Below are 14,334 nucleotides of genomic sequence, written 5' to 3'. Positions count from 1 at the left end.
TAAGTCCCAAAACTGCACATGGGGTTGATATTGTGATGTAGTATTAAAGTTCTGAGGAATGGATGGAAAAGTTAACAAGGGAAATGCTTGACAAAACCAAGGCAGGCAGCCACATTTCTCTCTCCTCCACGTGGCATTGGGGATCAATGAATCAATGGGGTTTCAACTTAAAAAGGCCTACAAACCATCGATATTGCGATAAAGTGGTGCATCGCCAGGGGGGGGTGAGAAAACTGAATACAAATGAAAGCATGAAAAAGGGGTGCTCGATGGGCCTCTTTCTCTCTCCTCCAAGGGGCCACGTGACTACCTTTGATTGGTCCACCAAGATGACATGGCAGCTGATGTCAATGATGATGTGGAAAGTATAGATGATGACGTGGTAGTGGAAACATGTCACTCGTTTTTGGTGTTTTCATGGGTCTAATGGGGTTGTTTCCAAGTTCCACGTGGCACCAGCCATAGGGTGACACATGGCAGTGACGACATTAGCAATGATGTCACCCATCTCAATTGGCGATTGTGCAATATAAAGCTTTTTCTTCTGCTGAATCTTCTTCTTGGTTGTGATTGCGATAAAAAAAAGGCCCCCTCAGATGTGATGTTCCATAGGCTATATTCCATAAAGATCTTTCATCCTGACTGTCATCCCGCATTAAGGAAAAAGTTAAAGGGGTCTCCCTCTCCATGGTTGTGATTGTGATAATAGAAGAATAAGGCCCCTGTGCAGCTGTTGAGAGCCTTACCGCTCGAAGGACTAAGCCCTTAGTTCTGTAGAAATTTGGAATAATAAAAACTTATTCACAGAGATTATCCCGATTATACACTATTGTGGAATACATGCACAATACACAACCTCCTCTACGTTGATCATCAATTTAGCAGCGTTAAAAACAATGAAACATCAATTGCATGCACACATTAACACAATGTGTAACCTGAGGAAAGCATACAGCTGAAAACCCCACACTATCTATATATTATATTAATTGATAACATGTAACAATACATAGTACAATACTCTTCACAAGTACCCAACACTATCTCCACCTGTTGCACACAAAACTAGCTCAGATCTGAATCAATCACCGTCTCAAATCTCCTCTGTTATCTGCCTGCCTCCACTACGCAATCTGAAAGAGAAATCTAACACTCCGTGAATTCGAATTCCCTTATTATACTACGAAAGCCATCATTGGAAATCTCAATCCATGCATGTGCAAATCTCATACACAACTATAATCACAACTGATAGCAATCTCAACCTCTAACACCTATCTCCACTGAACTGTACATGCACTGAGTTAACTGATCTATTCTTGAGTTAGTTTATGAGTTAATAATTAGTGAATTAATTAATAATTAATTCACACAACTCATCACTAGTGTATTCTTTAGTTAGACTAAAATACAACTAGTTCAACCTAGTCAAACTGAACACAACTCCATCAACTCCACAATCAACTCCACGAAACTCAACCACATGAGTTCTAACTGAAGTATTGCATGCAATAGCTCAACTGACCCACAAGAAAATCGTATTTCCTTCTGACAGCTGCATGTGCCACATCTGTAACTCAAACTGAAGTGTTCCAAGAGGATAAGATAATGTTTATAGTCCAAATATTATTATGAGCTAATATTATTCGATTGTTCTATTTTTAGCCTGGTAGTCTAAAAATAGAAACCGCCCATATGTCTAAAAATAGAAGTCCATCTATTTTTACCAACATGACCAATCATCCACAAATAGCATCCTGCAACTCATAGACCATGATTCATATGTCTAAAAATAGACATAGTCTAAAAATAGACTTTGCGCCAAAAATAGCCTGCGAGCCCACTTAGTGAAGGCGACTCCTTTCCACTAAGTTCCATCATCTTGTTGCATTCTCAACACTCCCTCTCAATAAGATATGGATTATCAAAAACCCCTATCCTGCCTTGGTGGTATTTGAATTTTCTCCTGGTGAGCACCTTCGCCAAGATATCAGCATCCTGATCCTCCATTGGAATGTATGAAAGTAACATGACTCTCCGCTGCACACAATCTCTGATACGATGGTACCTGATGTCAACATGCTTGGATCTATCATGAAATACTGGATTAGCCAAGAGTCTAATGCAACTCTGATTATCACAATAAATCACTATAAGCTCCAAGTGAGAACCGAACAAGCAGACCAGGATCTTCCTCATCCATATAGCCTCGCATGCAGCCAAACTTGCTGCCATATACTCAGCCTCTGCTGAACTGAGTGCCATGGATCTCTGCTTCCTGCTATACCAAGAAACTATTATCGACCCGATACTGAAGACCCCTCTTGATGTGCTCTTTCTGTCCGTTGGGCTCCCTGCCCAATCTGCATCCGTGAAGCCACATAGATTCACCTCATCCTCCTATCTGTACCACAATCCATATCCTGATGTGCCTCTGAGATAATGTAATACATGCTTGCCTGCCTTCCGATAGAGCTTGGTTGGCTTAACCATAGCTTGTGAAAGTTAGTTAACAACATAGCATATATCGGGTCGTGTATTGACTAGATACATAAGCAACCCCACCAACTGTCAATAAACAATGGCATCCACTACTTCTTCTGAAGTAGCATCCTCCTTCCTCCAACCTCCAGGAAGAGAAGTATCAATAGGCTTGCAACCATGCATGTTGAACTTCTCCAGTATCTCCCGAGCATACTTACCCTAAGAAACAAATAGTCCGTCACTGCGCTGCCAAATTTCTAATCCTAGGAAATAATGAAGGAGTCCCAAGTCCTTCATCTCAAACTCCTTAGCAAGATCATCCTTGCATGAAAGTATCAATAGCTCATCACCTGTTAGAATCAAATCATCTACATAAAGTACAATGATAAGCAACTTACCCTCCACCACAATCTAGTATAGGTTAGGATCCGCCTCACTCTTGGAGAATCCAAGTCCGGTGAAATAACTGTCTATCCATGTGTACCAAGCACGTGGTGCTTGTTTCAACCCATACAGCGCTTTCTTGAGCTTGCACACATGTGACTCACTGCTGAAGATCTCAAAACCTTCGGGCTACTCTATGTACACCTCCTCCTCAATGACTCCGTTGAGGAACACAGTCTTCACATCCATCTGATGAATGTGCCATCCCATTTGTGCTGAGAGAGCAAGAATTGTCCTTATGGAAGAATACCTTGCGACAGGTGCAAAGGTCTCCTCATAATCGATCCCCTCTATCTGTGAAAGGCCTTGAGAAAAAAATCTTTCCTTGTACTTCTCCACACTCCGGTCAACTGCCTACTTAACTTTGTAGATCCATCTCAAACCCACCACTGATTTCCCTTCCAGTCTTGGGACAATCTCCCATGCACTATTTATGACAATCGAATCATACTCTTCCACCATGGCATCTACCCATGCGGGATCCTCCATAGCTTCCTCAAAATAGGATGGCTCAGTGAGAACAAATTTTCTCATAAGAGCCATGTATCCAGTGTACTGATCAGGTGACTGTCTCTGTCTAAGTTGAGCTGTAGGTGGTCCTACAACCTTCTCTGCATCTTGAGCCAGTCGCTCAATTTCTGTCAAGTGCTTTCGCCCTCTGATGGTTGGCGATACATGAGTTGTCTCTTCCACTCCATGAACCTCATCCTGTGGCTGATCCATGTTCTGAAGCTCATCCTTAGGAGCTAATAGCTCCTCATTTGCATGAAAGTGTGGCTCCCTCTCAAGCGAACACTTCATGGCTTTCTCCTCTTGAAATTTTATATCCCGTCGCACAACAATCTTGCCACGATCTGGAAAATATACACGATAGTTTTGGGGCGTATCAGTGTACCCCACAAAAATCCCAACCTCTATGGTCAGCTCCAACTTCTTCCTGGCATCCTTCGTCACATGCATGTAAACGTTAGCACCAAAAATCCTCAAATGAGAAATATCAGGCCTCTTACCAGAATAAGCCTCCTCTGGTGTACTCATGCCAAGTATCCTGTGAGGACAATGGTTTTGCACATATACTGTAGTATTGCATGCTTCCGCCCATAAGTGAAGGGGTAGGCCCTGATCATGCAACATCGCCCGTGCAACACCCACGATCGTTCTATTCTTCCGCTCAGCAACCCCGTTCTACTTTGGGTTATGGGGAGCTATGAGCTCTCTTCGAATCCCTTCTGCACTACAAAATTCCTTGAACTCGATAGATATTTACTCACCACCATTATCGCTCCTAGGAGCCTTCACCCTCTTCCCTCACTCCTTCTTGACCAGTGCCTTGATCTCACAGAACTTTGAGTATGTCTCGCTCTTCTTCTGCATGAAGAAGATCCAACACTTTTGAGAGAAAGCATCAACAAATATCACATAATACTTGTGCTTTGTTCTCGAAGCTACTGAGAAAGGTCCACACACATCTGTGTGAATTCTCTCAAGGATCATTGTGGCGCGACTATCCTTCTTGTGGAAGGTGGCTTTCACAAATTTTCCCAAAGTACACTCCTTGCACTGATCTGATTGCGCAAGAGTTCCTTTAGGAAGCCTAGTAGTTATCTGCTGCAATATCTTCAAGGCTCCATGGTGAAGGTGACCCAATCTCTTGTGCCACAGCTTGCCATCATCCCAGCTCACCAATCCTTTTGCCTTGCATGCCATTGCTGCATAGCCATCTACATGCAACTAATAAAGGTTCCTGACTCGAACACCTATCTTCCGAGTTTCTCCAGTTGTCTTACTGCGTAGGAAAGCCTTTCCCTCGCTGAAAACAACATCATATCCCTTGTCTTCTAACATCACCACAGAGATAAGATTCCTCTTCAATCCTGGAACATGCATCACTTCCTTCAATACAAAGGGTTTACCAGACCCCCTCTCAAAGGAAATGGTACCGATACCAGTCGCACTGTATCTACCATCATCGCCCATCTCGATGTGCACTCCAAGATATTTCTCATCCAGATCAGAAAACAAATCTCGATCTTCTATCATGTGAAAAGATGCATCACTGTCCAAGAACCATACATATCTCATCACACTTGATACCAAGCATGCGATCAATGAAAAATCAAGCTCAAACTACGAGGCTAAGGCCTCTCCAGCCGCAGATCTAGCAACTTGCTTGTTCTTCTTCTTTTGCGGACAATTTGTGGCATAGTGTCCGTGATGGTGACAGTGAAAAAACTTCACCTTGGACATGTCCTGCATCTTGCCTTTCTCACTGGAATGAGAATCTTTCTTGCTCTTCGCTTTCTTTGCTTTGGTAGCTAAAGCTCAAATTTTCTTCATCAGGTGCCTTTGATGAAGATCTGTCCCTGGTATTCCACCTGATCTCCTCCTGCACAAGATCTGACCAAAGTCTCTCCCATCCTGGCAATTTCTCCTGACCATTGATAGAGTCCTGATAGGAATTCCAACTCTTCAGAAGACCAAGGAGAGCCAAGCTCACCAAGTCCTCATCATCGACAGTCACCCCCACACTTCCCAGCTCATCCCTGCATTGAGTGAACTTCATGAGATACTTGGGCATACTGTCTCCCTTCTCGCATTTAATGTTTTTGAGTTTATCCTTGAGCGCCAACTTCCTCTGATCTCTCTTGCTTTGGAATAGATATTTCAACTCTTTCCACATCAAGTATGGAGAAGTCTTTCCATGCAGGCTAGACATAATGTGATCCTTCACGCCCTCTAATAGAATCCTTCGACACTTTGCTATCTTCTTTTGCAAAACCTCAACTTCGGCAGCATTAGTAGGCTTTGGGACCTCAGCCTCTATGAACTCCTTCAGCCCATTATCATCCAACACGGCATCCATCCTATCTTTCCATGCAATATAGTTCGAGCTACCCTCAAGAGCATACTGCAATCTCATTTCGTTGAAAGACATTACCATGTTGACACCAAGAAAACACTACTGCAAATTCAAATTCCACCAGCTCAAAAAATCAACCGCCTTGGATCTAAAATTTGTGAGAACAAATTATTTCTCGTATAGAGATTGACTGTATAGTCTTTTACCAGATACCTCGCCTTCCAAAGGAAGGATGAATCCAGAGGCTACCTGGCCCAATTACAGACTCTGCCTGAAGAAATAAAATGTAAACACTTTCTGAATAATAGATCTGATGATCAACAGCTCTGATACCATGTAGAAATTTTGAATAATAAACACTTATTCATAGAGATTATCTTGATTATACACTATTGTGGAATAAATGCACAATACATAACCTCCTCTACGTTGATAATCAATTTAGCAGCATTAAAAACAATGAAACATCAATCACATGTGCACATTAACACGGTATGTAAACCGGGGAAAGCATACAGCTGAAAACCCCAAATTATCTAAATATTATATTGGTTGAGAGCATGTAACAATACATAGTACAATACTCCTCACAAGTACCCAGCACTATCTCCACCTATTACAAACAAAACTATCTCAGATCTGAATCAATCACTGCCTCGAATCTCCTCTGCTGTCTGCCTGCCTCCACTGCGCAATCTGCAAGAGAAATCTAACAGTTTGTGAATTTGAATTCCCTTAGTATACTACGCAAGCCATCATTGGCAATCTCAATCCATGCATGTGCAAATCTCATGCACAACTATAGTCACAACTGATAGCAATCTCAACCTCTAACACCTGTCTCCACTGAACTATACATGCACTGAGTTAACTGATGTATTCTTGAGTTAGTTTATGAGTTAATAATTAGTGAATTAATTAATAATTAATTCACACAACTCATCACTAGTGTATTCTTTAGTTATACTAAAATACAACTAGTTCCACCAAGTCAAACCGAACACAACTCCATCAACTCCACCAAACTCAACCACATGAGTTCTAACTGAAGTCTTGCATGCAATAGCTCAACTGGCCCACAAGAAAAGTGTATTTCCTTCTAACAGCTGCATGTGCCACATCTGTAGCTCAAACTGAAGTCCTCCAAGAGGATAAGATAATGTTTATAGTCCAAATATTATTATGAGCTAATAATATTCGACTGTTCTATTTTTAGCCTGGCAGTCTAAAATAGAAACCGCCCATATGTCTAAAAATAGAAGTCCATCTATTTTTACCAACATGACCAATCATCCACAAATAGCATCCTGCAACTCATAGACCATGATCCATATGTCTAAAAATAGACATAGTCTAAAAATAGACTTTGCGCCAAAAATAGCCTGCGGGCCCACTTAGTGGAGGCGACTCCTTTCCACTAAGTTCCATCATCTTGTTGCATTCTCAATGGGATGTAGCCCCCAGTCATATGCAGAAATTTAGAAAAGTAGATGAAAGCATAGGGGCTAAGGGGAATATTAAAAGTGTCCACCTGTTTCGTCCGTTTTTAGTGTTTAAAGGCTTGCGACTGAGAGATTTGGATGTCACACTTCATGGAGGCACCAATAGTGCAGGATAGAGGGAAAAAGGGCGTGATGGTTGGAAATTAAGGTAGACAGTGACCAGGAATTGAGCAAGAGAGTATTATCATGACTTAGCAGGAACATGCTAGGACCAAAGGGTAGCAAAGAAGAGTGGCATGAAGAAATTTCCAGAAACCATAATTTCATTTTCGATGGATTAATTATGTTTTACTGTTTTGATCACTGTATTGTTATTCTGTTTTTCTTTCAAGAAAGGAATCTCCCTGTTGTAATAGTTAGAGGATTCATGCTGGGACACCCATCCATACAGACAAATGTAATTTCAGCCTAAAATATATTTTTTGTAATTGATTTTCTTGCCCTCCCTCTCATTATAAAAGGGAGGAAGAAACATTGAAGAAAGGTTTTGAATTCTAGGAAAAAACTATATGTGCTTCTGAAGTTGTATGGATTCTAGATCTACATATTTCTTAATATGAATAAAATAGTGGTGATTCCCATGTTCGATTATTACAGTATGTTGTTTCTCTGTTAAAATTCCATTACGTTCACACTTCCTTTTTTATTTCAAGCAATTGTAGCTGCCAGAAATATCTCTTATATTCTTACAGATTCATTGGTGTTAACTAGTTAATAGATATTCCTATATGCAAGTCTGAGATTATATCTTTAAATGTGAACTTCCTAAAATCATATAATTCACTCTTCTTACATCCAATTTTCTATCGTTAGCTCAGATAAGTATAGAACTCTTGATGTTTCAAGCTCTATGTGATGAGTTATTATTCTCTTTCTCTTGTTTCATTATTCTACAAAATCTGATTAAACTAAAAGTCCTTGATTACTTGGCATCCACTTGTTTTTTCCTTATTCTTGTGAGTTGTATATGTGAAAGGATACTAGAAATACATGGCTTATATTCTTGGATGAAGGAACCAACCAATGTTGTTATGTGTATATTTGTATATTTGTAATTATTATGTGTAGAAGATGCATATGATGCCTTCAATTTCTTGAGGATCATATGAGATACATAGAATTTAGATGTGCCCAGGCACTGCTCTTGTAAGAAATCCAAGGTTGTCTCTGGGAAATACAACACCTTTTGGTGTCATTTCCGAGGAAGTTATGGAAGGATTTTTCCCCCGGGATACAAAAAATTTAACACCCTTCGTGTAGGTGAGTGAATTTTGTTCTTATTGCATTCATATCACCTTGGTGACTCCACACCCCCCTCATTATCATTCATAACCCTGGCTTTTAAAATGCCTCATACTTTCTCATATGCATCCTAAAAGAAAGCCCCATTTGTATCTAATCCAAAAAAGTTAATTTCCAAGAAAGTTGGGAAAGAGAAAAATCCCCCTTCTTGTACTACCATCTCATCAGCCTTTACCATCTCCTCCTCCAATTCTCATCCCTTTTTTTCTCACTACTCGGGACTCACTCCTAAGGCCCTGACATACTCTACTTCTCCTCTAACCACTGTGGTCTTGACACATAGTTCCTCAAGAAAATTTTAATCCCCCTCCACCAATCCAGATGGCTCTCTCGGGATTTTTGATAAATAAGTATGCACCTCTTAATTTACCTCATCCTCTGAGTAAAATGTCACAGAACCACCTAAAGCAACTACCTAGGTTCAAAGGGGAAGATGATAACATGACAAAGAGTCACATTGAAGCCTTCAAGTCTTTTTCTCACATCCTAGATGTGGATCAGTTGGATGTGGTCATGAGACTTTTTGTACAAAGTCTCAAGGGAGAAGCAATAAAATGGTTCAAAAATATACCCAATGCCTCTATCACTACCTGGGAAAAATTAGAAAATGCTTTCACCCATAAATGGAGAGAAAAGAGGGATCCTGAGTACCTCCTCACTGAGTTTAATTCCCTAAGAAAAAATTCGAAGGAGGATACTTCATAATTTATCAAAAGATTCAATAAGCAGTACAATAACCTGCATGCTGACATAAAACCTCCTCCAACTATGGCTCGTGTGGTTTTCCTGGGATATTTTGAGTCCAACGTTGGTTTTTCCCTAAGAGAAAGAAAGTCTCTCACTCTAGACCAATTTCAGATCGATGCTCTTGAAGTGCAAGGCAATAGGGTCTCACCAGGCAAGTCAAGGGTAAAGCAAGAAACCACTAAAACCAACAGATCAAAAGAGGATGCATCCTCCTCTAGTCAAGGTAAAGAATCATCAAACCTGAAGTGGGACAAATTAGAGAAACTCCTTAGGAGTTTAACGCAAAAGGTTGGAAATATTGAAATTGAGAACAAGAACCTTTCCAAATAGAATGCTCAAGTCAACAATCGGGGTTATAACTCTCAATATAGAAGGCCTCCACTATAGCTACTTCCAAGGGAAATAAAGGAACAATTTGATTAGATCCCTCATCCTTTATACTTGGAAGACAGTCTCAATGAACAATCATTGGATACACAAGAGATGCAGGGAAATATGTATTCTACTTTTACCGAAGAAGAATATGAGGATATGGCTCACCAGGAGGCCAACCATGATAGAGAAGGAACAACAGAAGAGGAAGATATGGATTATTATTTCAAAAAGTTTGCAAAGTTCATGCAAGCACAACCACAACGTAATTATGATCTAAGATCTTCAAAGAAGAGGACTAGAGAACTAAAACAACAAAGGCAAGCTGCTCCCCAAGTTTTTCCCCCAGTATTGAATAAAGGGAAGGGTAAGTTTAATCCTGACCCTTCCAAGATAAAAGTCTCCTCTAATGAGGAAAGAACTAGTTCATAGGGACACATAGAAAAAGAGACACCTGTTATGCCGAAAACTGTCAGTGGCAAGGAAGAAGGAACAAAGCTAGGAGGTACAGAAAAGTTCCAACTTGCATTCAATCTTTAGAAGGAGCTTAAGAAGGTAAAAATCCATGTTCCCCTAACTGAACTTCTAAAGCAGCCTATTTGTAAAGCTCATGTCTCTTAATTTATGTATCCATCTATCTCAACACCAACCCATGATAGTCTAAATCTCCAGGAGGAAAGGCCAATCGTCATTTTTGGGCCACATGTGGAAGATTTGGATCCTTCTACTGCGCCTTTTTATATGACTTTGGTGATCCATGCACTTTTCTACATAATTGCATGCTGGTTTTAGGAGCTCCCCACAACCTCATTCCATTATCAATAATGGAACAGTTGGGTTTTGAAATCACCAAACCATACAAAGACTTGTACTCCTTTGACTCCAAGAGAGTCAAGTTCTTAGGCATGATAAAGGGTCTGGTGGTAAACTTGGCTCAAATCCTAGTGTAAAGTGTGGTAATGGATATAGTGGTGGCTGATATACCTCCTCATTTTTGAATGCTCTTATCCAAATATTGGGGTTCCAAGGTGGGTGGCTCTATCAAGCTAGATCTGACTTATGCCATAATTTTCACTTTTCAAGGTGAACAAAGAAGGTTGTACAGAGTATCTTGGTTCGTGAAAACCATGACCATAGCTAAAGACTCAGAAAAGTCCCCAGTACATGGGAAATATAGTGACATCTCTTTCCTATTCTTAGAAGAATATGAGAACCTCTTAGAAGAAGCATAAGTGCACCTGAAAAGGCAGTTGAAATACCAACATTTAAATGAAAATTAAGTATGGAAATTGTACTTCGATGGAGCAAACTCAAAAGAAGGAAATGGAGCTGGAATATTGTTTGTATCCCCGAAAGGCAGCATGATACCCCTCTCATTCAAGCTTGAATTTGAGACAACCATAAATGTAGCATAGTATTAGGCATTGCTCGTGGGGTTACAAACAATAAGAAATATGAATATCAAATGCCTAGTAGTCTATGGATGAACTGGTCGTAAGGCAAATCAGAAATCAATGCTAGGCCAAAAACCCCAGTCTAAGGACGTACCGAAATGAAGTGTGGGACTTAATCAACAATTTCTTCCTAGCATTTAACATCCAATTTCTTCCCAAGGAAGAAAAAAAGATGGTTGACTCTCTTGCGGTAGCTGTAAGCACTTTCAAGCCCCTAAAGAATCCACTCCTCAGACATGAGATAAAAGTTAGACACAAGACTTCAATACCCGATAATGTCAAACACTGGCAAGTATTTGAAGATGAAGAGCAGGTCAAAAGATTCATAGAATTCATTGGGGAGTTTTCCCCCTCCACCATCGATCAAGAAGAAGAAGAAACATAAAAAGAAGCCATTCCATGGAAAGGCACAGTGGCTGGGAAAAAAATTTGCAACTAAAATGGAACACCATCCCTTGTGGACTTGTTCCACTTGAAAGACTTTTCAATAAATATGACATAGCGTCTGTTAGGGTCCTATAATAATAGGATTCATAATTTTCAATTGGCTATGGTTAGTCTTGTAATATTGTACATACTTTTGCTTTCTGCAAAATGTTTTCCACATTAAAAATTAAAAAATGTAAAGAAGGTATGTCCTAAAAGAAATATCAAAGGACAAAAAGAATAAGAAAAGATCAAAAAAGTAAAAAATTATGAACCCCCACAAAAACAGATCATGAAAGTGTCAATTTCAAGTGCCACTACATTTACTTTACTGTGAAAAATAATGGTTGTGCGTAGCTTGACATAAATGCCACAACTCATGATAGTCAAATTGTTTAATATTGACTAGTTCATATTTTAAATTTCATGTTTATAGATAAAGAATAAAGATAGCCAAAATATTTAATCTTGGCAGATTAGTAGTTAGATAGAGAAATAAAATGTGCTCATAAGCTTAATCCGAGCCATTGGAATTTATAAGGTTAGAATTAGATAGTTTACTTATCAAAATAAAGGGAAAGAAAGGGTTTTCTATCCTAAATGCACCCCAATAAAATGAAGAAAAAATGTTAAGATAAGTAAAGGGTAGGTAGAAGAAAGGTTGCAGAAGTACATAGTTGTTAAAGCATAAGCACATTTATCATGCTTAATCCTATGTTTCAGTGTGCAGGAGCAGTTATGAAAGTGAAAGGATGTTCATAAGCTGATTTAATTAACTTCTCATTTCATTTCACCCCCCACTATATACTTACTAATTTCCCCATTATCCCATCATTTCTTATGAATATACCCTTTTCCCTTCATTTTAACCCTTACCCCTTGGTTTCACACATTTCCCTAGAAAATTACCCTCCAAAACTCAATCCCATATCAAAAACCCCTTTTCCCTAGTGTGAAACCCTTTCCCCATGGAAAAAATCACTTTCCCCCTTATTAATTTCCCTATTTCATCTAAAAAACCCACAAAAACCCTTATCCTAAGTTTTATTACCCCTCCGCATTATTTAATTAATTCCCAAAATTCACATTTTTCCTAATATAAACTCGTTTATCCGACCACCCTTGGTGTGGTTAACAAACCCTACCATATTTAACCTTCCTCCCACTCCATAAACCCATTCATTAATTTTTAATCCCTGTTTTATATCATTAATTAATTACAATTAACTGTAATTAATCCCCTGCGCCTCGCAAATGTCCACCCCTATTTCCTCCATGCAACTTCACCGCACGATAGTTGTCCAATATTTCACCCCCAGATCTGATGGCATGCATCCATATCACACTGATTCCTTTTCTGATCTTTACCATCTCGAGAGCACGTGAGATTCACGGTTTTTCTCAGGCCCTTTTCAGCTACGTGGCAACTCCAGGAGAACTCGCATGCTCTCAAGGAAATAATGCCTGACTACCAAAATCAGTGCGATGACCCTTGAAACTGTCTTCCCACCAAAAGCTAAACCATCCACTATTCATTTATAATTCCACGCAAAAATTTGACCATTACTCGTTAAAAGGCCGAAGAAGCCCATTTCGACTCTTTTCGCTCATTTTCACTCTGAAAGCTGCCTAAGCCTTCCTGCACCACCCTGAGCCTCTGCAACCGAATTTGACCACCGATTACCTTCCGAACACGCTCCGGACTCCGTCCACAGACATCTCAGTTCAATAAAGCCATTCATTGCCTTCCCCATAGACCTATGCTTTATTAATGATTGTTTTATTTTGCAGATGATTAGCAAGTCAAGAGATTGAATAAACAATTTTTGATACTAGTCACAAAACCTATTTGCTTTGGATTCTTAGGAAATGTATCCAAAGGCTTCACTTAGTAGGAGCTTTGTGTACAAAGATAAAATCAAATTTAAACCAGAGATAAAGCAGGAAGAAATCATTTACACAGAGGTAGTAATTGTTAAAACAAAGATAAAGCAACAACATCATATTCACATTTTTACAAGAAGTCAAACAGGTATTTAGTAAAATTCACTTTTACTAAAGACATAAAAGCAGGGTAAGAATAAAAGATACCAGATGATCTGATTTACTGTGACAGGTAAAAATAAAAGCAGGTGACAGAGCATTCATGGTAAAAGACTAAACATAGGAGTCAGATAAAGTCTATCAAATGAAAGTATATCAGATGAAAGATCATAAGTAAATATAATATCCAGCGTGAAGACTAAACAATCAAGCATATTAAAGGGCAAAAGATCAAATACTAAAAGACAATAGAACCTAAATAATAGGGACAACAAACAATAGTTCAATAGTTGTCTCTATCTTCTTGCATGAAGATATTTCTTTTTCCTGGATTAGTTCTCAATACAGTTTGCAATATTTTGTAAATTCCTTTTGTATAAATATTTCATAATTTAGAGTATTGAGTGTGGATTACTACACATTTGTAGAGTTATTTTGATCTTGAACCTTAGGGTTATTGTACCAATTTTTAAGTCAACAGACTGGAGCAAGTAATAAAAAGATTGCACTACAAGATTCATGAGATGAGCTATTGCAGTGAAGTATCTTCTTTGTTTTATCTTGTTAGCTTCTTATGTGTTTCATAAACTTAAATGTTATCTAAATTTGAATGAATTAACTACAAATTTAACTCAGAATTTGTTTAAGTATACTCTATTTTTCACAATTAATCATTTATATGTTTTCCTCTGATATCTGG

The sequence above is a fragment of the Pinus tabuliformis genome, chromosome 1_1 (genome assembly GCF_031772625.1).
Source record: "Pinus tabuliformis cultivar Carrire ecotype Pingquan chromosome 1_1, CPIR1, whole genome shotgun sequence".
NCBI classification, from domain to species: Eukaryota; Viridiplantae; Streptophyta; class Pinopsida; order Pinales; family Pinaceae; genus Pinus; species Pinus tabuliformis.
This window is presented reverse-complemented; position numbering follows the sequence as displayed.